General features: G+C 39.6%; 1 pseudogene; it reads left to right on the top strand.

The window, feature by feature from the left end:
* The first annotated feature begins 502 nt into the window (after positions 1-502).
* Positions 503-2,033, top strand: LOC111171790 (inosine-5'-monophosphate dehydrogenase 1 pseudogene; annotated as a pseudogene).
* The last annotated feature ends 23,762 nt before the right edge of the window (positions 2,034-25,795 follow it).

Genomic DNA, 25,795 nt, shown 5'->3' with positions numbered 1-25,795 from the left:
CACTTACAGATTATTAATTCATTAGTGTATGTGCTAGGCTACCATGAAGCAACTGTGTAAATTACTAGGCTACCATAAAGCAATCATGTAGCTGCTTCTTCATTATCAATGCAAGAATCATTATACCTGTAAATAAATATGAATTTCTTTTTCACATTATTTTTTTTTCATTGTTTTTTTTTTGGTCGTGCCACACAGCATGCCTAATCTTAGCTCCCCGACCAGGGATCAAAAAAGTGCCCCTTGCAGTGGAAGCTCGGAGTCCTGACCACTCGACCACCAGGGAATTCCAATTTATTTCATTTCTGATGTCTAGTGTTAGTAGTACATATAACATCTACAGTTTTTTGTATCATTTAAGACAATAACGGGAGCTACAGTCGACAAGATGCTAGCAGGGGGCATGAGGATGGTTCAGTCCTCTCCCCACCCCCTGTGATGCTTCCCCTGGAGTGGCAGACCCTTCCCTTTTCAGGAACCCCTCCTCACCCAGTAATATTCACTTTCCTCTCTTCCCAGAGATTTCCTGATTCTCCGAGGATTCATAGACTTCACAGCTGATGAGGTGGACCTGATTTCAGCCCTGACTTGGAAGATCATGCTGAAGACGCCACTCATCTCCTCCCCCATGGACACTGTGACAGAGGCTGACATGACCATCGCAATGGCTCTGATGGGCAGTATCGGTTTCATTCACCACAACTGCACTCCAGAGTTCCAGGCCAACGAGGTCCAGAAGGTCAAGAAGTTTGAACAGAGCTTCATCACGCCTGTGGTGCTGAGTCCCTCACACACCGTGGGCGAGGCGCTGGAGGCCAAGATCCAGCATGGCTTCTCCGGCATCCCCATCACTGAGACGGGCACCAGCAAGCTGGTGGGCCTCGTCACCTCCCAAGACATCGACTCCCTCACCGAGAAGGACCACACACCCTCCTCAGTGAGGTGATGACACTGTGGAATGAGCTGGTGGTGGCTCTAGTGGGTATGACACGGAAAGAGGCAAATGAGATCCTGCAGCACAGCAAGAAAGGGAAGCTGCCCATTGTCAATGATCAAGACGAACTAGTGGCCATCATTGCCCGCACCGACCTGAAGAAGAACCAGGACTACCCTCTGGCTTCCAAGGATTCCCACAAGCAGGTGCTGTGTGGGGCGGCCATGGGTACCCATGAGGATGACAAATACCACCTGGACCTGCTCACCCAGGCGAGTGCCGACATCATAGTGCTGAACTCATCCCAAGGGGACTCTGTGTATCAGATCGCCATGGTGCACCACATCAAGCAGAAGTACCCCCACCTCCAGGTGACTGGGGGAAATGTGACAGCAGCTCAGGCCAAGAACCTGATTGACGCTGGTGTGGATGGGCTGCGTGTGGGCATGGGCTGTGGCTCCATCTGCATCACCCAAGAAGTGATGTCCTGTCGTCGGCCCCAGGGCACTGCCACATACAAGGTGGCTGAGTACACCCGGCGCTTCGGGGTGCCAGTCATAGCCGATGGTGGCATCCAGACCGTGGAGCATGTGGTCAAGGCCCTGGCCCCTGGAGCTTCCACAGTGATGATGGGCTCCCTGCTTGCCGCCACCACGGAGGCCCCTGGAGAGTACTTCTTCTCGGATGGCGTGAGGCTCAAGAAGTACCGGGGTATGGGCTCGCTGGACGCCATGGAGAAGAGCAGCAGCAGCCAGAAGCGCTACTTCAGCGAGGGAGATAAGGTGAAGGTCACGCAGGGCATCGCACGCTCCATCCAGGACAAAGCCTCCATTCAGAAGTTCGTGCCCTACCTCACAGTGGGATCCAGCACGGCTGCCACGATTTTGGTGCCCGTAGCCTGTCTGTGCTGAGGTCCATGTACTCAGGAGAGCTCAAGTTTGAGAAGCAGGCCATGTCAGCTCAGATGAAGGGTGGTGTCCACGGCCTGCACTCTTACAAGAAGCGGCTGTACTGAGGACGGTGGTGGAGGCCAAGGCGGCAGAGGGCTTGTGTCCCAGGGTCCCTCTTTGGGCACAGCCTCCCTCCATAACTGAGATGTCCACAGATTTGCACTACTGGTTACCCAGCACCTTTCCAGGGAGACAGGAGGGGAGGCCCTGAGGCTCTGTGGCCCCTCTCTGGGCTTCCGCCACAGGTTCAGGACTGCTCCCAGGCCGGGCTGCCCTGGGAGCCCCCCCAGGTTCCTCCTTCTTCAGTTCCCCTGAGCCCAGCCAGCCTAGGCTCTCAAGCCCTGCGCCTGCCTCAGGTCTTTCTCATTGCAGTCTGCTCCAGCTCGGCTCCCACCCCGGGACAGGTGGCCCCCCCGGCTTCTCCTATAGGGCACCTCCCTCCCTAGCCCCACCCCAGAAATGGTGCTCTCCTGGCCCTGCCTCTGGCCCCTTCCTGGGCTGCTGCCCCCTCAGCCATGTGGCACTTCTGGGTTCCTGACCTAGGCCAGAGGAAGGTCTCTGCCCCCTTCCCCTGGCCCTGGACTATCCAGGCCCTGCTCCTCAGGCCGCCCCATCCCTGGCCCTGATTCACCCCCGTGCCCAGGTGTACCATTCCTGTCCTCTCCTCTCAGCTGCAGCTGAAGGTTTTAACTTTGCACACTTTGGGGTCACAGTTGCATCATTGTATGTTAAATAATCTGAATAAATCAAGAGGTTTCAATGCCTCCACAAAAAAAAAATAATAATAATAATGAGGTAGGTACTAACAGATGATTCATCTTGTAAACAGATGACATAAACCTATGGTATCGCTAAATACAGTACAGTACAATAAGGGCATTTTCTATTCCTTATAATTTTCTTAATAACATTTCCTTCTCTCTAGCTTACTTTATTGTAAGAATACTGTATATAATACATGTAACATACAAAACATGTGTTCACAGACTGTTTATCAGTAAGGCTTCCGGTCAACAGTTGGCTATTAGTAGTCAAGTTTTGGGGGAGTCAAGTTATATATGGATTTTCGACTGCACAAGGGGTCGGTCCCTCTCACACCCACATTGTTCAAGGGTCAAATGTATTTTTATTTATTAAGTTAGTAAAGATAATTTTGTACACATAGGTCTAGCAACCACTGGGAAACACCAGAACTATATATTATCACGTATTTTTACCCAGTCTTTCAAAACCCAATACCATCTTGTTTTTAAACATCATCTGTCATTCTTTTTTTAAAAAATTTTATTTATTTATTTGGCTGCATCAGGTCTTAGTTGCAGCAAGCGGGATCTTCATTGCAGTATGTGGGATCTTTCTTTGCAGTGCACAGGCTTCTCTCTAGTTGTGGCACGCAAGCTCAGTAGCTGCGGTGCGTGGGCTTAGTTGCCCTACAGCATGTTGGATCTTAGTTCCCTGACCAGGGATCGAACCCACGTCCCCTGCATTGGAAGGTGGATTCTTAACCACTGCACCACCAGGGAAGTCTCCCAATACAATCTTATCAAGCAATATCTGCCAAATCCTGACATTTGTGGACTTGCATACACCTGTTATGGACCCTGGTTGAAAACCTTGTAGCAAGTTGACAATTCACCTTTAGAATTCCCTGTGTGCTGGAATTTAGTAACTGATCTGTCAAGCTACAATTACCAAGCCAAAGTTGCATTTTATTTCCAAATGCCCATAGAAGCATTTTTATTCAAACTGGCAAGTCTCTGGTTTAAAAAAGTTATTCCTTAGATTCTGCACTTCATGAGGTTATCTAATAAACAGACATTGGTTCACCAATTAGATGAAATCTGCATTTTTCCTAAACCATAAAATGAGCTGACTGAGGTTTCGTTAGCTGGAAATCCCTTGGTAAATTATAAAAAGTGAGACATAAACAGGACAAGCACCATTGCATAATGACTAATTACAAAAGTGAATGACTTTATGACAAAATGAGAGGTTAATTTGAAAACGCACCTGGAAATGAAAAACAAAACAAAGCTTAAAATAAAAAGAAATATAATACACTAACTTGGATATATGTGTGTGTATATATATATATATGATTTAATAGCTGTATTTGTTAAATACAAAAGGAAAAGAGGATCAGACTATGAGTAAATCTGGAAATACTTGCATATCCTCTTTGCCTTAATTAACTCATCCCTACAATGGATATCAGTGAGTTCTCTCTTCTTAATAAGGATTAAATAAGACCACCATGGAAATAAACTTGGGAAAGGATATAACCTTTGGAGAAAGTAGCACTAAATTATTTACAAACTGTCCAAGTTAAAAACAGTAGAAGATAAAGAACTCTAATTATGCAAGAGGTCAGTAGCTCTTTTGCAAACATGAACATAAAAGGACTTCCACAGGGACTGGCAAATCCTGGACCATTAAACATTCTCCTAAAAACCTAAAACCCTCACTTTGCAGAGGGAACACCAAGTGACCATTCTTTTTTTTTTTAAAAATAGATCTTTATTGGAGTATAATTGCTTCACAATACCATGTTAGTTTCTGTTGCACAGCAAAGCAAATCAGCCATATGCATAAGAAAGCACAAGAGATCATATTTTCAAATGGGCAATGTAATGAATGATATGATAAAGGTTTTTCATGCCTTACTAATTTTGATAATACACGTCACATTTGATTAGCCTGGTTAAGTGTCCATTGTCAAGAGCAGCTTAGGTAGAGAGAAATGTCCTGTCTTACTGTCAAATTGTCACTTAGATTTATTTAGAATTTCATCCCTATTTAAAGTTCTCAGATCAGGGTAAAAATTAAAGGCCTTCCCGGGCTTCCCTGGTGGCGCAGTGGTTGGGAGTCCGCCTGCTGATGCAGGGGACACGGGCTCGTGCCCCGGTCCAGGAGGATCCCACATGCCGCGGAGGGGCTGGGCCCGTGAGCCATGGCCGCGGAGCCTGTGCGTCCGGAGCCTGTGCTCCGTCCGCAACGGGACAGGCCACAACAGTGAGAGGCCCACATACCGCAAAAAAATAAATAAATAAAATAAAGGCCTTCCCCCAAATGCTTTAAATACTGGAAGGGAACTCCAATATATAGTTATTGAAGGCAAAAAGGAATTTTAGTAACTTATTTTATAAAAATTTGACTTCGCATTTCTATCAAGAGGTAGAAGCAAGAACCTTGCCCCAAAGATTTGTTGTTAAAATACAGAACATGATACTTTCCTGCCAATGGACCTGCCTAGATGGCAGGGGGAAAAGAAACAACTAGAGTTCCTGCTATCCAATATTTGAGGCTAACTTAAATAAATCTCACTGGCATATAATAAAACAGTTTGTTTTATGCTCAACCACTATAACTCAAAAATAATAATAACTATCATTCATTGAGCAGTTAGTTTATGCCAGGCACAAGATTGAGTGCATTGCAAATATAATTAATGGCTGTATTAGATGGTTATTATTATCCCAATATTCAGATAAAAATATTGAGACTCAGAGTTTAAAACATACAGCATGGCCAAATCACTGGAAACCAGCAGAGATGGGATTTATCTAACACAGTCAAATCCCGACTCTAAAGTTTGGTTGTTCCTATATTGTTTCTTAAATTGTCCACAAAACATGTTTATGCATTTTTTTTTAATTTAGGAGGAAAACAGATTTTTATTCCCCAGTTTCCTTGCTGTAAAGATGATATTGGGAGAATTCCCTGGCAGTCCAGTGGTTAGGACTCCACAATTCCACTGCAGGGGGCCTGGGTTTGATCCCTGGCCAGGGAACTAAGATCCCATAGGCCACCTGGGGTGCAGCCAAAAAAAGAAAAGAAAAGAAAAAAGAAAACTTCAAAAATAAAATGGTATTGGTACTGTCTTCTTCGATTGATTCTCATGTAGGTTAAAATTGAAGTAGATATGTAAACCTGCTTTAAAAATTAACTTTTTGGGCTTCCTTGGTGGCACAATGGTTGAGAATCTGCCTGCCAATGCAGGGGACACGGGTTCGAGCCCTGGTCCAGGAAGATCCCACATGCCCCAGAGCAGCTAAGCCCGTGCGCCACAACTGCCGAGCCTGCGCTCTAGATCCCACGAGCCACAACTACTGAAGCCCACGCACCTAGAGCCTGTGCTCTGCAACAAGAGAAGCCACTGCAATAAGAAGCCCGCTCACCGCAAGGAACGGTGGCCCCCCGCTCGCCACAACTAGAGAAAGCCTGCACACAGCAACACAGCCAAAAATAAATAAGTAAAATAAATTAATTTAGTTAAAAAAAATTAACTTTTTCACAGGTCCTACGAAGGTCTTCTGCCCATCTCAATTCCCCTACAAAAAATGGTAAGGTTTGTTACCTCCAAGACGGAAAACAGCTGGATGTTAAGAAAGGGTAGAAAGGAAGATTTTCATTACATGCCCTTTTACTCTTCTGAACTACTTTAATCAAAAAAATAAATAAAATTTAATTAAAAATAATTTCTTCAAATGATCCATGTAGTAATAGATTATAGCTTGAGACATCAGTATGAATTCATGCCTGGCTTAATATAGGTACAGATGGTTACATATAGAAATATTCACAGATATGTGTATATACACAGCTTAGTATGCACGCATATATTTTTTGCTCTGTCAACTTAGAGGGCCTAAAAAAAGTAAAGATACCCCTGTAGCAACAAGCATACCTAGTGCCCAGGTCTTGGTTTCTGATATGATTTTGCAATAAAAAGAAAGGGCTCCTTCGAGAAATGGCTGATTCTAAGACTGGGGCAAGAATTACAGAAGATGAGCCTAGAGCATTTTGTACTGTCAGAAAGTAGGGAAGTACTCAAAAAACCCAAAAAGCCACATAGATGGGTGTATATCGAATTAGTACAGAAACGAGTTCCCAGTGGCCAAAGCTGAAACAATTGGTAAAGAAAATAAAGTAGTACTGGATTATAAAGCAAAGTATAAAATAAATATCCAAGAGTCTACACTAACATAAATAAATGACAGAATAAAGTAACAAATGAGGGAGAAGAGACAAGTCTTTTGTGCAGAAGAATTCCAAATAATTTATGTAGATATTCTGCCCTGAAGGAGGGGGAATACACCTCCCCGTTCCTTAGGTGAGGACTGCAAATAGTGGCTTCCTTCCAAAGAGTACAGCATGGAAAGTGGGGAAAAGAATAACTTTACAGTAGAAAAACCTGAGAAACAAACACTACTTCAGCCAGGTGATCAAGCTCAACATCAACAGTCACAAATCATGTCAATAGTATGTAGCCTTGCTATGGTGAGATGACCACTTTACCTCTGTGGTCTTTCTCCCAGTAACCCACAATCCCAGTCTTATCATGAAAAAAATATCAAAGTCCAATAGTAGAACATCCTACAAAACATCTAACCAGAATTTCTCAAAAGTGTCAAGGTAATTGAAAACAAGGAAAATTTGAAAAGCTGCCATAACCAAGAGGAGTCTAAAGAGATATGACAACTAAATGTATGTAGAATCCTGAATGGGGTCCTAGAAAAGGGACATCAGGTTAAAAACTAAAGCAATATAAATGAACTATGAACAACAGTTAGTAGTCATGTATTGATATTGGTTCATTAATTATGACAAGTGTATTGTACTAATGAACAATAGTAATAACAGGGGAAACAAGGTGTGGGGTATTGGACTATCTACAATATCTACTATCATCTCAATTTTTTCTGTAAATCGAAAACTATTCTAAAAAATAAAATCTGTATTTAAAAATGAGAAAACATAAAACAATGGTTTTCAGATATTGGAAAACAGGCGTCACAGGGCAGTGACACTTGAGAGAAGGTAGACAAACAATGTAAACCCTAAGATTTCCCACCGCTCTTCCTACAGAGTATGTGCAAGCTGCAGCTCAGGAAGGGAGACCCTAACAAAAGCCACAGGTCCCTTGAGTCAAAGAGACTAAGTTCAGAGACTGGGGACTCCAAGATAGCTAGAATGTACAGAGCAGATCAGAGGGAGCTTCAGAGATCTGTAGAAAATTGCCCTTGATTTATCAGTTGTGTACTGATTAGAACATGTGTGGAAGAAGACTATCCAGAGCAAGGGAAAGAATACCAGAAGGAACAGGTAAAACAATACTACTCAAAACCATCTAAAGATTCAATGCAATCACTATCAAAATTCCTATAGCATTTTTTACAGAAATAGAAAAAACAATCTAAAAACATCTAAAATTCATATGAAACCAAAAGACCCTGAATAGCCAAAGCATCCTGAGAAAGAAGAACAAAGCTGAAGGCATCAGATTTCTTGATTTCAAACTATATTACAAAACTATAGTAACACTATGATATAGGAGTAAAACAATATGATAATGGAGTAAAAAGGGACACAAAGACCAATGGAACAGAATTAAGAACCTCAAAATAAACCATGTATTTACAGTCAACTAATATTTGACAAGGAAGCCAGGAATACTCAATGGAGAAATAATGGTCTCTTCAATAAATGGTGTTGGAATAAATGGATAATCACATGCAGAAAATAAAATTGGATCCCTGTCTTATACCCGTCATAAAAAAAATTAACTCAAAATATATTAAACACTTTTTTATAAGAAAATGGTTTAATTTTTATTTTATTTTTTATACAGCAGGTTCTTACTAGTTATCCATTTTATACATATTAGTGTATATATGTCAATCCGAATCTCCCAATTCATCACAACACCACCACCACCACTCTCCCCCCTGGGTGTCCATACGTTTGTTCTCTACATCTGTGTCTCACTTTCGGCCCTGCAAACCAGTTCACTTGTACCATTTTTCTAGGTTCCACATACATGCATTAATATATGATATTTGTTTTTCTCTTTCTGACTTACTTCACTCTGTATGACTCTCTCTAGATTCATTCACGTCTCTACAAATGACTCAATTTCGTTCCTTTTTATGGCTGAGTAATATTCCATTGTATATACGTACCACTTCTTCTCTATCCATTCGTTTGTCAATGAGCATTTAGGTTACTTCCACATCCTGGCTACTGTAAATAGTGCTGCAATGAACACTGAGGTGCATGTGTCTTTTTGAATTATGGTTTTCTCTGTGTATATGCCCAGTAGTGGGGTGGCTGGGTCATATCGTAATTCTATTTTTAGTTTTTAAGAAATCTCCATACTGTTCTCCATAGTGGCTGTATCAATTTACATTCCCACCAACAGTGCAAGAGGGTTCCCTTTTCTCCACACCTTCTCCAGCATTAGTTATTTGTAGATTTTCTGATGATGCCCATTCTAACTGGTGTGAGGTGATACCTCATTGTAGTTTTGATTTGCATTTCTCTAATAATTAGTGATGTTGAGCAGCTTTTCAGGTGCTTCTTGGCCATCTGTATCTCTTCCTTGGAGAAATGTCTATTTAGGTCTTCTGCCCATTTTTGGATTGGGTTGTTTATCTTTAATATTGAGCTACATGAGCTGTTTATATATTTTGGAGATTAATCCTTTGTCTGTTGATTCGTTACAAATATTTTCTCCCATTTTGAGGGTTGTCTCTTCGTCTTGTTTATAGTTTCCTTTGTTATGCAAAAGCTTTTAAGTTTAATTAGGTCCTTTTTTTTCTTTTTTTTTTTTTTTGTAGTACGCGGGCCTCTCACTGTTGTGGCCTCTCCCGTTGCGGAGCACAGGCTCCGGACGCGCAGGCTCAGCGGCCATGGCTCACGGGCCTAGCCACTCCATGGCATGTGGGATCTTCCCAGACCGGGGCACGAACCCGTGTCCCCTGCATCAGCAGGCGGACTCTCAACCACTGCACCACCAGGGAAGCCCAAGGTCCTATTTTTTTATTTTTGTTTTTATTTCCATTACTCTAGGAGGTGGATCAAAAAAGATCTTGCTGTGATTTATGTCAAAGAGTGTTCTTCCTATGTTTTCCTCTACGAGTTTTATAGTGTCCAGTCTTATATTTAGGTTTCTAATCAATTTTGAGTTTATTTTTGTGTATGGTGTTAGGGAGTTTTCTAATTACATTCTTTTACATGTAGCTGTCCAGTTTTCACAGCACACTTAGTGAAGAAACTGACCTCCATTGTATATCCTTGCCTCCTTTGTCATAGATTAGTTGACCATAGGTGCGTGGGTTTATCTCTGGGCTTTCTATCCTACTCCATTGATCAAAATTTCTGTTTTTCTGCCAGTACCATACTGTTTGATTACTTTACATTTGCAGGATACTCTTGAAGTCATGGAGTCTGATTCCTCCAGCTCCGTTTTTTCCCCTCAAGACCGTTTTGGCTATTCAGTCTCTGGTGTCTCTACACAAATTTTAAGACTTTTTGTTCTGGTTCTATAAAAATGCCATTGGTAATTTGATACGGATTGCATTGAATCTGTAGATGGCTTTGGGTAGTATAGTCATTTCCACAATGTTGAGTCTTCCAATCCAAGAACATGGTATATCTCTCCATCTATTTGTATCATCTTTTATTTCTTTCATCAGTGTCTTATAGTTTTCTGCATACAGGTCTTTTACCTCTTTGGGTAGGTTTATTCCTAGGTATTTCGTTGTTGTTGTTGCAATGGCAAATGGGAGTGTTTCCTGATTTTCTTTTTCAGATTTTTCATCATTAGTGTATAGGAATGCAAGAGATTTCTGTGCATTACTTTTGTATCCTGCAACTTTACCAAATTCATTGATTAGCTCTAGTAGTTTTCTGGTGGCATCTTTAGGATTCTCTATGTATGGTATCATGTCATCTGCAAACAGTGACAGTTTTACTTCTTCTTTTCCACTTTGTATTCCTTTTACTTCTTTACCTTTGATTGCCGTGAATAGGACTTTGAAAACTATGTTGAATAATAGAGGTGAGAGTGGACATCCTTGTCTTGGTCCTGATCTTGGAAGAAATGCTTTCAGTTTTTCACCATTGAGAATGATGTTTGCTGTGGGTTTGTCGTTTATGGCTTTTAATATGTTGAGGTAGGTTCCTTCCATGCCCACTTTCTGGAGAGTTTTTATCATAAATTGGTGTTGAATTTTGTCAAAAGCTTTCTCTGCATCTATCGAGATGATCATATGGTTTTTATTCTTCAATTTGTTAATATGGTGTATCACACTGATTGATTTATGTACATTGAAGAATCCTTGCATCCCTGGGATAAATCCCACTTGATCATGGTGTATGATCCTTTTAATGTGTTGAGGATTTTCGCATCTATATTCATCAGTGATATTGGTCTGTAGTTTTCTTTTTTTGTTCTATCTTTGTCTGGTTTTGGTATCAGGGTGATGGTGTCCTCATAGAATGAGTTTGGGGGTGTCCCTTCCTCTGCAATTTTTTGGACGAGTTTGAGAAGAATGGGTGTTAGCTCTTCTCTAATTGTTTGACAGAATTCATCTGTGAAGCCATCTGTTCCTGGACTTTTGTTTGTTGGAAGACTGTTAATCACAGTTGCAATTTCATTCCTTGTGATTGGTCTGTTCATATTTTCTAATTCTTCCTGGTTCAGTCTTGGAAGGTTATACCTTTGTGAGAATTTGTCCATTTCTTCCAGGTTGTCCATTTTATTGGCATAGAGTTGTTTCCAGTAATCTCTTAGGATGCTTTGTATTTCTGCAATGTCTATTGTAACTTTTCTTTTTCATTTCTAATTTTATTGACTTGAATCCTCTCCCTCTTTTTTTTGAAGCATCTGGCTAATGGATTATCACTTTTGTTTATCTTCTCAAAGAACCAGCTTTCAGTTTTATTGATCGTTGCTATTGTTTTCTTTGTTTCTATTTGATTTATATCTGCTCTGATATTTATGACTTCTTTCTTTCTACTAACTTTGGGTTTTGTTTGTTCTTATTTCTCTAGTTCCTTTAGGTGAAAGGTAAGATTATTTATTCGAGATGTTTGTTGTTTCTTGAGGTAGGATTGCATTGCTATAAACTTCCCTCACAGAACTGCTTTTGCTGCATCCCATAGGTTTTGGATCATCATGTTTTCATTGTGATTTGTCTCTAGGTATGTTTTAATTTCCTCTTTGATTTCTTCAGTGATCTCTTGGTTAATTAGTAACGTATTATTTAGCCTCCATGTGTTTGTGTTTTTTATGTTTTTTTCCCTGTAATTGATTTTCTAATCTAATAGTGTTCTGGTCAGAAAAGATGTTGCTATGATTTCAATTTTCTTAATTTAATGAGGCCTGATTTGTGACCCAAGATGTGATCTATCCTGGAGAATGTTCCATGCACACTTTAGAAGACAGTGTAATCTGCTGTTTTTGGATGGAATGTTCTATAAATGTCAATTAAATCTATCTGGTCTATTGTGCCATTTAAAGCTTCTGTTTCCTTATTAATTTTCTGTTTGGATGATCTGTCAATTGGTGTAAGTGACGTGTTAAAGTCCCCCACTATTATTGTTACTGTCGACTTCCTCTTTTATAGCTGTTAGCAGTTGCCTTGTGTATTGAGGTGATCTTTTGTTGGGTGCATATATATTTAAAATTGTTATATCTTCTTGGATTGATCCCTTGATCATTATGTAGTGTCCTTCCTTGTCTCTTGCAACTTTCTTTACTTTAAAGTCTATTTTATCTGACATGAGTATTGGTACTCCAACTTTCTTTTGATTACCATTTGCATGGAATATCTTTTTCCATCCCCTCACTTTCAGTCTGTATGTGTTCCTAGGTCTGAAGTGGGTCTTTTGTAGACAGCATATATATGGGTCTTGTTTTTGTATCCGTTCAGCCACCCTGTGTATTTTGGTTGGAGCATTTAATCTATTCATATTTAAGGTAATTATCAATAATTAATATGTTCCTATGACCATTTTTTAACTGTTTTGGGTTTATTTTTGTAGGTCCTTTACTTCCCTTGTGTTTCCCACTTAGAGAAGTTCCTTTAGCATTTGTTGTAGAGCTGGTTTGGTGGTGCTCAATTCTCTTAGCTTTTGCTTGTCTGTAAAGCTTGTGATTTCTCCATTGAATCTGAATGAGATCCTTGCTGGGTAGAGTAATCTTGGTTGTAGGTTCTTCCTTTTCATCACTTTAAATATGTCATGCCACTCCCTTCTGGCTTGTAGGGTTTCTGCTGAGAAATCAGCTGTTAAACTTATGGGAGTTCCCTTGTATGTTATTTGTTGTTTTTCCCTTGCTGCTGTGAATAATTTTCCTTTGTCTTTATTTTTTGTCAGTTTGATTACTATGTGTCTCAGCGTGCTTCTCCTTGGGTTTATCCTGTATGGGACTCTCTGCACTTCCTGAACTTGGGTGGCTATTTCCTTTCCCATGTTAGGTAACTTTTCGACTATAATCTCTTCAAATATTTTTTCGGGTCCTTTCTCTCTTCTCCTTCTGGGACTCTTATAATGTGAATGTTGTTGTGTTTAATGTTGTCTCAGATGTCTCTTAGGCTGTCTTCATTTCTTTTCATTCTTTTTTCTTTATTCTGTTCCACAGCTGTGAATTCCACCATTCTGTCTTCCAGGTCACTTACCCGTTCTTCTGCCTCAGTTATTCTGCTATTGATTCCTTCTAGTATAGTTTTCATTTCAGTTATTTTATTGTTCATCTTCTTCTTTCTTCTTTAATTCTTCTAGGTCTTTGTTAAACATTTCTTGCATCTTCTCGATCTTTGCCTCCATTCTTTTCCCTGAGGTCCTGGATCATCTTCACTATCATCATTCTGAATTCTTTATCTGGAAGGTTGCAATCTCCACTTCATTTAGTTGTTATTCTAGGGTTTTATCTTGTTCCTTCATCTGGTACATAGCCCTCTGTCTTTTCATCTTGTCTGTCTTTCTGTGAATGTGGTTTTTGTTCCACAGGCTGCAGGATTGTAGTTTTTCTCGCTTCTGCTCTCTGCCCTCTGGTGGATGAGGCTATCTAAGAGGCTTGTCCAAGTTTCCTGATGGGAGGGACTGGTGGTGGGTAGAGCAGGCTGTTGCTCTGGCGGGCAGAGCTCTGTAAAACTTTAATCTGGTTGTCTGCTGATGGGGGGTGGAGGGCTGTGTTCCCTCCCTGTTTGTTGTTTGGTCTGAGGCAAGCCAACACTGGAACCTACCTGGGCTCTTTGGTGGGGCTAATGGCGGATTCTGGGAGGGCGCACGCCAAGGAATACTTCCCAGAACTTCTGCTGACGGTGTCCTTGTCCTCACGGTGAGACACAGCCACCCCACACTTCTGCAGCAGACACTCCAACACAAGCAGGTAGGTGTCCTTCAGTCTCCTATGGGGTCACTGCTCCTTCCTCTGGGTCCCGATGCCCACACTGCTTTGTGTGTGCCCTCCAAGAGTGGAGTCTCTGTTTCCCCCAGTCCTGTGGATGATTGTTCAGAAGTTAGCTGTGATTCCACTGTTCTCACAAGAGGGAGTGAGAGCATATCCTTCTACTCCACCATCAAATCAGAATTTGCATTTTAACAAGATCCCCTGGTGACTGGGGTTATTCACATAATCATGAAAGTTTGAGAAGCCCTGCTTACAACTGCCATCCATAAACCAAGCAGCTCTTCGTTGGTCAGTTGAGGACTGTTTATAAGGCACTGTCCAAATGATGACAGAATGTGGTGGCTCCTCACAAAGACTCAAAGTCAGTCCAGACACCAAATCTGCTGACACCTTGATCTTGCACTTCCCAGGCTTCTGAAATTCGCTTATTGTTTCTGTTATCTCTTGTCTGGTTGGTGATGGCCATTCTAATAGATGTGAGTTGATATCTCATTATGGTTTTCCTTTGCATTTCCCTGATGATTAGTGATGTTAATCACCTTTTCATATACCTGTGGATATCTGCATGTCTTCTTTGGCAATATGTTTCTTCAGTTCCCTTGCCCATTTTTCAATCAGATTGTTTGGATTTTGCTATTGAGTTGTATGAATTACTTATATATTTTGGATATTGATCTCTTATCGGATAGGTAGCTTGCAAATATTTTCTCTCATTCCATTGGTTGTCTTTTCATTTTTCTGATTGTTTCTTTTGCTGTGCAGATACATTTTACGTTGATGTAGTCCAACTTGCTGATTTTTGCTTTTGTTACTTTTGCTTTTTATGTCATACCCAAAAAATCTTTGCCAAGACCAATGTCAAGGAAATTTTTCCTTATGTGTTCTTCCAGGAGTTTTATTGTTTCAGGTCTTACGTATAAGTTTTTAATTTGATTGGTTCAAGATGGCGGAGCAGAAGGATATGCTCTCATTCCCTCTTGCAAGAGCACCGGAATCACAACTGACTGCTGAACAATCATCGACAGGAAGACACAGGAACTCACCAAAAAAGATACCCCACATCCAAAGACAAAGGAGAAGCCGCAATGAGATGGTATGAGGGGTGCAATCACAATAAAATCAAATCCCATAACTGCTGGGTGGGTGACTCACAGACTGGAGAACACATACCACAGAAGTCCACCCACTGGAATGAAGGTTCTGAGCCCCACGTCAGGCTTCCCACCCTGGGGGTCCATTAATGGGAGGAGGAATTCCTAGAGAATCAGACTTTGAAGGCTAGCGGGATTTGATTGCAGGACTTCGAAAGGACTGGGGGAAACAGAGACTCCACTCTTGGAGGGCACACACAAAGTAGTGTGCACATCGGGACCCAGGGGAAGGAGCAGTGACCACAGGGGAGACTGAACCAGACATACCTGCTAGTGTTGGATGGTCACCTGCAGAGGTGGGGGGTGGCTGTGGCTCACCATGGGGACAAGGACACTGGCAGCAGAAGTTCTGGGAAGTACTCCTTGGCGTGGGCCCTCCCAGAGTCTGCCATTAGCTCCACCAAAGAGCCCATGTAGGCTCCAGTGTTGGGTCGCCTCAGGCCAAACAAGCAACAGGGAGAGAACTCAGCCCCACCCATCAACAGTCAAGCAGATTAAACTTTTACTGAGCTCTGCCCACCAGAGCAACAGTCAGCTCTACCCACCATCAGTCCCTCCCATCAGGAAACTTGCACAAGCCTCTTAGATAGCCTCATCCACCACAGGGCAGACAGCAGAAGCAAGAAGAACTACAATCCTACAGCCTGTGGAACAAAAACCACATTCACAGAAAGACCAACAGGATGAAAAGGCAGAGGGCCATGTACCAGATGAAGGACCAAGATAAAACCCCAGAAAAACAACTAAATGAAGTGGAGATAGGCAACCTTCCACAAAAATAATTCTGAATAATGATAGTGAAGATGATCCAGGACCTCGGAAAAAGAACGGAGGTAAAGATAGAGAGGATACAAGAAATGTTTAACAAAGACCTACAAGGATTAAAGAACAAAGAAACAGAGAGGAACAATACAATAACTGAAATGAAAACTACACTAGGAAGAATCAATAGCAGAATAACAGAGGCAGAAGAACGGATAAGTGACCTGGAAGACAGAATGGTGGAATTCACTGCCGTGGAACAGAATAAAGAAAAAAGAATGAAAAGAAATGAAGGCAGCCTAAGAGACCTCTGGACAACATTAAATGCAACAACATTCGCATTATAGGGATCCTAGAAAGAAATGAGAGAAAGGACCCGAGAAGATATTTGAAGAGATTATAGTCGAAAAGTTCCCTAACATGGGAAAGGAAACAGCCACCCAAGTTCAGGAAGTGCAGAGAGTCCCATACAAGATAAACCAAGGAGAAACACGCTGAGACACATAGTAATCAAACTGACAAAAATTAAAGACAAAGAAAAACTATTGAAAGCAACAAGGGAAAAACAACAAATAAGACACAAGGGAACTCCCATAAAGTTAACAGCTGATTTCTCAGCAGAAACTCTACAAGCCAGAAGGGAGTGGCATGACATATTTAAAGTGATGAAAGGGAAGAACCTACAACCAAGATTACTCTACCCAGCAAGGATCTCATTCAGATTCAATGGACAAATCAAAAGCTTTACAGACAAGCAAAAGCTAAGAGAATTGAGCACCACCAAACCAGCTCTAAAACAAATGCTAAAGGAACTTCTCTAAGTGGGAAACACAAGAGAAGAAAACGACCTACAAAACTAAACCCAAAACAATTTAAAAATGGTAATAAGAACATACATATCAATAATTACCTTAAAAGTCAATGGATTAAATGCTCCAACCAAAAGACACAGGCTTACTGAATGGATACAAAAACAAGACCCATATATATGCTGTCTATAAGAGACCCACTTCAGACCTAGGGACACATACAGACTGAAAGTAGCTGATGGAAAAAGATATTCCATGCAAATGGAAATCAAAAGAAAGCTGGAGTAGCAATATTCATATCAGATAAAGCAGACATTAAAATAAAGAATGTTACAAGAGACAAGGAAGAACACTACATAATGATCAAGGGATCAATCCAAGAAGATACAACAATTATAAATATATATGCACCCAACATAGGAGCACCACAGTACATAAAGCAACTGCTAACAGCTATAAAAGAGGAAATCGAAAATAACACAATAATAGTGGGGGACTTTAAGACCTCATTTACACCAATGGACAGATCATCCAAACAGAAAATTAATAAGGAAAGTCAAGCTTTAAATGACACAATAGACCAGATAGATTTAATTGATGTTTATAGGACATTCCATCCTAACACAGCAGATTACACTTTCTTCTCAAGTGTGCACGGATATATCACATCTTGGGTCACAAATCAAGCCTCAGTAAATTTAAGACAATTGAGATGATATCAAGCATCTTTTCTGACCACAACACTATTAGATTAGAAATCAATTACAGGGAGAAAAATGTGAAAAACACAAACACATGGAGGCTAACAATACGTTACTAAATAACCAAGAGATCACTGAAGAAATCAAAGAGGAAATTTAAAAAAACCTAGAGACAAATGACAATGAAAACAAGATGATACAAAACCTATGGCATTCAGCAAAAGCAGTTCTAATAGGCAAGTCTGTACCTATACAAGCCTACCTCAAGAAACAAGAAAAATCTCAAATAAACAATCTAACCTTACACCTAATGGTACTAGAGAAAGAAGAACAAACGAAACCCAAAGTTACCAGAAGGAAAGAAATCATAAACATCAGAGCAGAAATAAATGAAATAGAAACAAAGAAAACAGTAGCAAAGATCAATAAAACCTAAAAGCTGTTTCTTCGAGAAGATAAACAAAATTGATAAACCATTAGCCAGTCTCATCAAAAAAAGAGGGAGAGGACTCAAATCAATAAAATTAGAAATGAAAAAGGAGAAGTTACAACAGACACCGCAGAAATACAAAGAATCCTAACAGACTACTACAAGCAACTCTATGCCAATAAAATGGACAACCTGGAAGAAATGGACAAATTCTTACAAAGGAATAACCTTCCAAGACTGAACTAGGAAGGAGTAGAAAATATGAACAGACCAATCACAAGGAATGAAATTGAAACTGTGATTAAAAATCTTCCAACAAACAAAAACCCAGGACCAGATGGCTTCACAGGTGAATTCTATCAAACATTTAGAGAAGAGCTAACACCCATTCTTCTCAAACTCTTCCAAAAAATTGCAGAGAAAGGAACACTCCCAAACTCATTCTATGAGGCCACCATCACCCTGATACCAAAACCAGACAAAGATATGACAAAAAAAGAAAATTACAGACCAATATCACTGACGAATATAGATACAAAAATCCTCAACAAAATACTAGCAAACAGAATCCAGCAACACATTAAAAGGATCATACACCATGATCAAGTGGGATTTATCTCAGGGATGCAAGGATTCTTCAATATATGCAAATCAATCAATATGATACAACATATTAACAAATTGAAGAATAAAAACCATATGATCATCTCAATAGATGCAGAAAAAGCTTTTCACAAAATTCAACACCCATTTATGATAAAAAACTCTCCAGAAAGAGGGCATTGAGGGAACCTACCTCAACATAATAAACGCCATATGTGACAAACCAACAGCAAACATCATTCTCAATGGTGAAAAACTGAAAGCATTTCCTCTAAGATCAGGAACAAGACAAGGATGTCCACTCTCAACACTGTTATTTAACAGTTTTGGAAGTCCTAACCACAGCAATCAGAGAAATAAAAGGAATACAAATTGGAAACTAAGAAGTAAAACTGTCACTGTTTGCAGATGACATGATACTATACATAGAGAATCCTAAAGATGCCACCAGAAAACTACTAGAGCTAATCAATGAATTTGGTAAAGTTGCAGGATACAAAAGTAATGCACAGAAATCTCTTGCATTCCTATACACTAATGATGAAAAATCTGAAAAAGAAAATCAGGAAACACTCCCATTTGCCATTGCAACAAAAAGAACAAAATACCTAGGAATAAACCTACCTAGGGAGACAAAAGACCTGTATGCAGAAAACTATAAGACACTGATGAAAGAAATTAAATATGATGCTAACAGACAGAGAGATATACCATGTTCTTGGATTGGAAGAATCAATATTGTGAAAATGACTATACTACCCAAAGCAATCTACGGATTCGATTCAATCCCTATCAAATTACCAATGGCATTGTTTACAGAACTAGAACAAAAAATCTTAAAATTTGTGTGGTGACACAAAGACCCTGAATAGCCAGTGCAGTCTTGATGGAAAAAAATGGAGCTGGAGGAATCAGACTCCCTGAATTCAAACTATACTAGAAAGCTACAATAATTTAGACAATATGGTACTGGCTCAAAAATAGAAATATAGATCAATGGGACAAGATAGAAAGCACAGAGATAAACCCTCACACCTATGGTCAACTAATCTATGACAAAGGAGGCAAGGATATACAATGGAGAAAAGACAGTCTCTTCAATAAGTGGTGCTTGGAAACTGGACAGCTACATGGAAAAGAATGAAATTAGAACACTAACACAATACACAAAAATAAACTCAAAATGGATTAGAGACCTAAATGTAAGACCGGCCACTAAAACTCTTAGAGGAAAACATAGGAAGCACACTCTTTGACATAAATCACAGCAAGATCTTTTTTGATCCACCTCCTAGAGTAATGGAAATAAAAACTAAACTAAACAAATGGGACCTAATTAAACTTAAAAGCTTTTGCACAGCAAAGGAAACCATAAAAAAGATGAAAAGACAACCCTCAGAATGGGAGAAAATATTTGCAAATGGATCAATGGACAAAGGATTAATTTCCAAAATATATAAACAGCTCATGCAGCTCAATATTAAAAAATCGACCCAATCCAAAAATAGGCAGAAGACCTAGACAGACATTTCTCCAAAGAAGACATACAGTTGGCCAAGAAGCACATGAAACGCTGCTCAGCATCCCTAATTATTAGATAAATGCAAGTCAAAACTACAATGAGGTATCACCTCACACCTGTTAGAATAGGCATCATCAGAATATCTACAAACACCTAATGCTGGAGAGGGTGTGGAGAAAAGGGAACCCTCTTGCACTGTTGGTGGGAATGTCAATTGATGCAGCCACTATGGAGAACAGTATGGAGCTTCCTTAAAAAAACAAAACCAGAATTACCCTATGATCCAGCAATCCCACTACTGGGCACATACCCAGAGAAAACCATAATTCAAAACTACACATGCACCCCAATGTTCACTGCAGCACTACTTACAGTAGCCAGGTCATGGAAGCAACCTAAATGCCCATCGACAGATGAATGGATAAAGAAGATATGGGACATATATACAATGGAATATTACTCAGCCATAAAAAGAACGAAACTGGGTCATTTGTAGAGACATGGATGGATCTAGAGACTCTCATACAGAGTGAAGTAAGTCAGAAAGAGAAAAACAAGTATCGTTCTGCATATATGTGGAATGTAGAAATATGAACCAGTTTTCAGGGCAGAAATTGAGACACAGATGTAGAGAACAAATGTATGAACACCAAGTGGGGAAAGTGGCAGGGGGCGGGGGTGGTTGCGTGATGAATTGGGAGATTGGGATTGACATGTATACACTGATGTGTATAAAATGGATGACTAAGAAGAACCTGCTGTATAAAAAAATTAAAATAAAATTCAAAAATTAAAAAAACAAACAAAAAAAACCCACAAGAGATAACTAGTGTAGGTGAAGTTGTGGAGAAAAGGAAACACTGGTGCACTCTTGGTGGGCAGCCACTATGGAAAACATTATGGACATTTCTCAAAGAATTAAAACTAGAACTACCACATGATCCAGCAATTCCACTTCTGGATATATATCCAAAGGAAATTAAATCACTCTCTCAAAGAGATATCTGCATTCCCATGTTCATTTCAGCATTATTCACAATAGTCAGGATATGGAAACAACCTAAATATCCATCAATGGATGAACAGATATAAGAAGATGTGATATCTATCTATCTATCTATAAACAGATACACACACACACACGGAATATTATTCAGCCATGAGAAAGAAGGAAATCCTCCTACCATTTTCAAGAACATGGATGGAACTTGAGGGTGTTACACAAAGTGAATTAAGTCAGATAAAGAAAGAGAAATATTGTATGATATAACTTAGATGTAGATTCTTAAAAAGCTGAACTCATAGAAATAGAATGGTAGTTGCCATGGCTGCAGGGATGAGGGAAATGGAGAGATACTGGTCAAAGGATACAGACTTCTAGTTATGAGATGAGTAAGTTATGGGGCTCTAACATACAGCATGGTGACTACTGTTAACAAAATCCATCATATACCTGAAAGTTGCTAATTGAGTAAATCTTAAATGTTCTCACCACACACAGAAAAAAGAATTATATGAGGTGATGGAAGTGTTAACTAACCCAACTGTAGTAATTATTTCACAATATATACATGTACCAATTTATCATGTTATATACCTTAAACTTACAAAATTTTATATGTTATATATCAATTATATCCCAATAAAACTGTGGCGGGAAAAAAAGAATCAGGTGGAACAATCTCCAGAGCTTACATAAGGTCAGGAAGTGCCCATATTCCCATCAGTCAGCATGGAAAGACATCTTAATACATGATGCATGGAGTAGAGTTCCTCAGGAGGGTGTTGCCTCAGTGCTAGAACCAAATGTTCTGAAACCACCTAACAAACTTAAAAGCAAGCCTCAAAAAGATAAAATTGTTTACAGATAACTTAACTGCTTCCCAGAGAAAAAATGAACAAAAATATTTAAAGGAATACAAACAACTCCAGCACCAACAACATAAAATTCAAAATATATACCTGGCATCTGATCAAAACTTACAAAGTGTGCAAAGAAGCAAGAAAAAATATATATATATGACCCATAATAAAGAGGAAGGTTAATTATTGGAAATAGACACAGAAATGACAGAAATAAAAGAATTAATAGAGGGGTATCCCTGGCAGTCCAGTGGTTAGGAGTTGATGCTTTCACTGCCATGGGCCTGGGTTCAATCCCTGGTCAAGTAACTAATAAGATCCTGCAAGCCATGTAGCTCAGCCAAAAATAAATAAATAAATAATAGACAAGTTATTAACACAGCTATTAAAAATATACCCCACATATTAAAGAAGGTAAAGGTTAAGCGTGGTAAAGAGAGACAGAAAATATTTTAAAAGGCAGGAGTTGACTTCAAGAGATGATAAACTCAATACCTGAAAAGATAAAAAAGCGTTAGATGAAATTAACAGTAGACACTGCAGAAGAAAAGGTTAGTGAACTTGAAAAGACAGCAATAGAAAATAGGTAGCTATGTAGATAGATAAATAGATACAATAGATAAACAGAGCACAGAACATCAATGAGCAGTGGGACAACATCAAGAAGTCTAATAGGGCTTCCCTGGTGCCTCAGTGGTTAAGAATCTGCCTGCCAATGCAGGAGGCATGGGTTTGAGCCCTGGTCCAGGAAGATCCCACATGCTGCAGAGCAACTAAGCCCATAAGCCACAACTACTGAGCCCATGAGCCACAACTACTGAAGCCCATACACCTAGAGCCTGTGCTCTGCAACAAGAGAAGCCACTGCAATGAAAAGCCCACGCAGTGCAACAAAGAGTATCCCCTGCTCACTGTAACTAGAGAAAAGCCTGCACACAGCAAAGAAGACCCAATGCAGCCAAAAATAAATAAATAAATTTATTTTAAAAAAAAAAGACGCCTAATATACATGTAACTAGAGTACCAGAAGGAAAGGAGAGAAAAGAACTTTTGAAAAAATAACAGCAAAATTTTTTCTAGATTTGATGAAACCTCTTAACCCCCATATCCAAGAAGCTCAGTGAACACCACACAAAAAATATATATGAAGAAAATTACACCAAGGCACATCATAATCAATTTGATTTAAATCAGTTATATTAGTTATCTATTGTATCATATCATTTTATACCAAAACTTAATAGCTGGAACTTTTAAAAAACATTTGTTACTTCACAGTTTCTGAAGGTCAGGAGTCCAGGACTAGATTGACTGGTTTTTGGGATTTTTTGGCCACACAGCATGTGGGATCTTTCCCGACCCCACACCCCCTGCAGTGGAATCATGGAGTCTTAACCACTGGACTGCCAGGCAAGTCCAACGACTGGTTGGTTTTGATTCAGGGTTTCTCACAAGGTTGGAGTTAAGTTGTTGGCTAGGGTTGGGGGTCATCTGGGATTGGAGGATCTACTTCCAAGCTAAATCACATAGTTGTTGGCAGGCCTCTGTTTCTTGCTGAGTTGGCCAGATACCTCAGTTCCTCATGACTTGGGCCCCTCCATAGACTGACTGGGTCATCTTCATGACATGGCAGCTTCCTCTGAACTTCTCAGCAAGTGATGAGAGACAGAGGTAGAGACAGAGATGTGAGAGAGACACAGAGAGACAGAGAGAGAGAGAGACACAGAGAGAGAAAAACTACTTATGGTACAAGATGGAAACCAGTCTTTCTATATTCTAGTTTTGAAAGCGACATACCATCACTTCTGCCATATTCTATTTGTTAAAAATAAGTCATAAATTTTGTCTACACTCAAGGGGAGGTTAACTAATCTTCACCTCTTGAAGAGAAGTAACAAAAAAATTGTGGAATTTGTTAAAACCATGACAGAGTGATAAAGAGAAGATTTCCTAAAAGCAGCCAGAGGAAAGACACACAATGTAGCAAGGATGATAAGAATGACAGCAGGCTTCTCATTAGAAACACTGCAAACCAGAAGGCAGCAGAGCAACATTCTTAAAATACTGAAAAATAATCTTAACCTCAAATGTTTTAATCTGTGAAAATATATTTCAAAATAATTGTGAAATAACTTGTTTTTCAAATGTACGACAGCTGAGAAAATTCATCACCAGCAGACCACCCTCACAATGACAATTAATAAAACCCTTCAAGAAGAAAAATAATATCAGATGAAAACTTAGATCTATGTAAAAGAATAGTGAGGAAAAGAAATGGTAAATATAAAAAAAATTTTATTTTTTAAATCTTGTAAATAAAAAATAAAACATATTGAAGGATTTATGTCATATTTAAAAGTAAAATATATTAAAAAAATAGCAAAAGGCCAAGAAATATACTGTTTTGGTGTATATGCTAAGAGAAAGTATGTAGTTTAGGTGGAGTGGTATAATACTTGAAGTTCAGAGGGTGGTAATTCAACATATAAACTGCAAACCATAGGGGAAGGGGTGGATTGGGAGTTTGGGACTAGCAATGCAAACTATTACATACAGAATGGATAAATAACAAGGTCCTACTGTATAGCACAGGGAACTATATTCAAAATCCTGTGATAAACTGTAATGGAAAAGAATATGAAAAAGAATATATATAGGTATAACTGAATCACTTTCCTGTATAGCAGAAATTAATACAACATTGTAAGTCAACTATACTTCAATAAAATAAATTTAAAATAAAAATAATAAAAGTAAACTATAAACCATAAGGAATCACTTTAAAAAACTCTATAGAGTCAATATAATGTCAATCAAAATACAAGCAGGATTTCTGTGGAAACTGACAAACTGATTTTTATATAGAAATGCAAAGGAGTTAGAATATACAAGACAATTTTATAAAAAGAATAGCAAAGTTGCAGAATTGATCTAATTTTAAGATTTATTATAAAGCTATAGCAATCAAGACAGCATGATATTGACATTGAGACATATAGATCAATAGAATAAATACAAAGCTATAAAGAGACACACATATCTAAGACAGTTGATTTTCTACGAGGATGCCAAAGCAATTCAATGAGAAAAGTATAATCTTTTCAACTAATGGAGCTGGAACAATTAGAAAGTCATATGGAAAGAAAGGGGGCAAGGGGAGGGAGGGAGGGAGAGAAGGAACAAAGGAAGGAAGGAAGGAAGGGAAATCCAATCATTTCCTTATCAGTTCCTCAAACCATATACAAAAATTCCCATTTTCTCAAACAATATACATGTGGTTTCCTCAAAACCATATATAAAGCTATTAAACTTATACAAGAAAACATAGGGACTTCCCTGGTGGCCCAGTGGTTAAGCATCTGTCTTCCAACGCAGGGGATGCAGGTTGGAACCCTGGTTGGGGAACTAAGATCCCACATGCCAAGGGGCAAATAAGCCCACATGCTGCAACTACTGAGCCTATGCGCCACAACTACCAAGCCCGCAGTGCTCTGGAGCCTGTGCACCACAACTAGAGTGCCCACAAGCCACAACTAGATAGAAGCCCGCGCGCCACAACGAAAGCTCCTGCGAGCCACAACTAAGACCCGATGCAGCCAAAAATAAATAAATATACATTTAAATTAAAAAAATAAAACATAGAAGGGTGTCTCAATGATCTTAGATTATGCAACAATCTCTCAAATAGAACACAAAAAGCAAACTACAAAAGAAAAAAAATGGTACTTCAGACTTCGTCAAAATTTAAAACCTTTAGGGCTTCCCTGGTGCGCAGTGGTTAAGAATCCGCCTACCAATGCAGGTGACACTGGTTTGAGACCTGGTCCAGGAAGATTCCACATACCACAGAGCAACTAAGCCTGTGCGCCAC

The sequence above is a fragment of the Delphinapterus leucas genome, chromosome 4 (assembly GCF_059928025.1).
Source record: "Delphinapterus leucas isolate spDelLeu-1000000601 "Yukka" chromosome 4, BTC_Dleu_Yukka2, whole genome shotgun sequence".
Taxonomy (NCBI): domain Eukaryota; kingdom Metazoa; phylum Chordata; class Mammalia; order Artiodactyla; family Monodontidae; genus Delphinapterus; species Delphinapterus leucas.
This window is presented reverse-complemented; position numbering and strand designations above follow the sequence as displayed.